At 38.5% G+C, this 2958-nt stretch overlaps 1 pseudogene; it reads right to left on the bottom strand.

Annotated features, from left to right (window-relative positions):
• Positions 1 to 1487: 1487 nt before the first annotated feature.
• On the bottom strand, positions 1488 to 2628 carry LOC149208398 (ATP-dependent Clp protease proteolytic subunit 2, mitochondrial pseudogene; annotated as a pseudogene).
• Positions 2629 to 2958: the final 330 nt, after the last annotated feature.

Raw genomic sequence — 2958 nt, 5'->3', positions numbered from 1 at the left:
AGTGATTGACACCAAGCCTAGTTGTGTCCTTGTATCAAGGCTGTATGTAAGAGCCAAGATCCCTGGTACGGGAGCCCTGGCCCCTAATACTGTTGTATTCTAAATTGTAATATAACATGTAGTGGGTTTGAAAAGTTAAAAATTGTCATGTGCACTATTTGATTCACTGATGTGTGTAGATTCCGCTGTGCAAAGTAATATTGTTGTGGCATTTATGTGTGTTTGTGTCAGAAACTTTAAGATCCAAACTAGATTCTCATGTGCCGTGGAAACAACCACCTTGACACGTTACATGAACAAGTGTGCAAAATCCATGTATAATAAGCTTACACCAAAAATTGGCAGCAAGAAATTATTCCAAAAGACTGTAATAACATATAAAGTCATAAAGCAACCCATAAAGCAATAGTCATCCGTGATAGTCTAGATAACAGTAGTTCCCTGGCAAATAATGCTTTCTGACTCACATGACTTCAATATTTCTGCTTATTGTTGCTTGAAAAGTGACCAATAGGCTCAGCTGTATTACGGTGGTAACCACAGTTACCATCCATGAATTTGGATTTGGTTTAAAAAAAAAAAAAAAAAATTGTATTGGAAAAATCCATTTTAAAAATAAATCTTATTAATACAAAAATTTCACAATATTAGAAAACCTCCACCAATTCACATATGGATCTTCTCTAAAATGACACTCCCCTAATTCACTGCAATGCATATATTACTGAACTATAAGATAGGGAACGTTCTGGCATAACCTAATGAGCTCTCCAAAGCAAGCCTAGACGTTTGCTTTAGGGTGCTAGGGTTTCCAGAATCCAAATTCAGGGTAAATACAACCAAATCTAATCGTTGGCTGAATTTCTGTATGCAAGGCAGGCACGGTTTGGCCAAAATCTGCTACATTGGTAGTAATCAAATCAATCGTCACGGTGCCTCTATTAGGCCCAAATCCGATAGAAGAATATATTTTCCAAATTCCCACTGCTTGGCAACTTAATCTTAGAGACTATGCTTGAAATACCACAAAAGTCAAGTTTTGGAGTTCTGTACAGTGAAATGATGTATTGTTTGGTATTTGGAAAAAAGACAAACATTTTATAATGTGAAATTACACCTGGAAAAAAATGAAAATATGAATGAAAAAGGAAACCCTTGATCCCTTCTCAGTAAGGTAAGGTCCTTCAGGATCTTGCTGAATTGGGTTGGTCCTAACTGAAAGGTCAACAAAGCAGGCAATCAATTGTGTAAAAGCTTCGCACCACATTAAATGAGCAAAAACAATATCCACCTTCCCAAACCTGGCCGAAATGCGCAAGAAATATCTGATATAATGTGGACTATCCAGAAAATGGGACAGCATGGATAGAACCAAGTAGAGGAGGAGGCAAAGGCGATCAAGAAATAACGATACCGTTCTATGTTTTTGACAGGGAGAATGACCACCATCGCAAACACGGCAAGCCTCGTGCAACAGATCCAAACCATGATCCATAATATATTTTTCTTGAATTCAGAGAAAAGCCTACCCATGATTTGCAATGCAGTATGTATCTCGAAACAAAATCTAGGTTTCCAGCAAAACAATGGCCTATGAATGAAAAGGAAGATAATGTTTCAGCCCATAACAATGAGATCCGAGATGGATAAATCATGATAAATTGACATCCAAAAAAGAATCTTCTTCCAAACCCTGAAAAAAATAACACAAATCATAAAATCTAATAAACCCTACCAAAACCCCATAAAGCAAAACCCAATTCAAGGGAGGTGAAGAGAAGCTACTTGTCGTCTTCAACTCTTTGTTTCCTTGTCGACAGAGGCACCCCCCACAGCATCAGTAACAAGAGACATGGGCCTCTGTTCAATGACTGTATCCACAAGCCCAAACTCCTTAGCGTCCTCGGGCGACATGAACGTGTCCCTCTCCGTGCATTTCTCAATCTTATCAATGCTCTGCCCAGTGTGCTTGGCATAGAGACTGTTAAGTCTATCCCTGGTCAGTAAGATTTCCTTGGCCTGAATGGCTATGTCACTCGCCTGCCCACTGGCCCCTCCAGAGGGCTGGTGGACCATGAACCTTGCATTGGGCAATGATCTCCTCTCCCCCTTTGCCCCTGCTGTCAACAGAAGAGACCCCATTGAGGCCGCCTGCCCCATACAGAACGTACTCACGGGGCTCCTTATGTACTGCATTGTGTCGTATATTGCCAGGCCTGCGGTCACGACTCAGCCAGGGGAATTTATGTAGAGATTGATGGGTTTCGATGGATTTTCAGACTTCAGGAATAGTAGTTGGGCTACTACCACCGCAGCGGTATCGTCTTCTATGACGCCATTGATGCATATTATTCTCTCCTTGAGAAGCCTGGAGAATATGTCGTATGCCCTTTCGCCTCTTGAGGTTTGTTCTATGACCATGGGGATCAGTCCATATGATCTTTTGCTGTGAAAGCTTGTGGGTGTGCTTAGGACTCTACTGTTGAATATTGCAGACGCTGCTGGAAAAAATCGGCTTGTTCTCATCCTCTCTCTCTGCACCTGTGAGAAACTATGCTATGCTATGCTGTGTTATTTTGATGACGAGATGAAACAGCTTTTAACATTTGAAATGGTTAGGTCGGAAAGAGCAACACTAGGCACGGTGCATAAGTGGCATTTTGATTTTTTTTAGTTTATTTAATTTTAAATTTCATTGATGAGGAGAAATGGTTCATTTCTTTGTTACATTTGCTTCCAAACAAGTGAAAATAAAAAACAATTTTTTAAAAGCTATAATATCATAAAATATTATTTAATGGTATTTAAATATTAAGGTTTTGAAATTATATTAATTTAAAATAATTTAGTTTTAAGATAATAGAGATAATAATGGATGATAATTTTAATTGGTTTTAGTCTAAATTGTGATTAAGGGTATGTTTATTTTAAAATAATTTTTTTAGACTTTTAATTTAA

This window comes from Pinus tabuliformis, chromosome 1_2, assembly GCF_031772625.1.
Source record: "Pinus tabuliformis cultivar Carrire ecotype Pingquan chromosome 1_2, CPIR1, whole genome shotgun sequence".
NCBI lineage: Eukaryota > Viridiplantae > Streptophyta > Pinopsida > Pinales > Pinaceae > Pinus > Pinus tabuliformis.
Note: the sequence above shows the minus strand (reverse complement) of the source record. Positions and strands in the feature narration are given on the sequence as shown.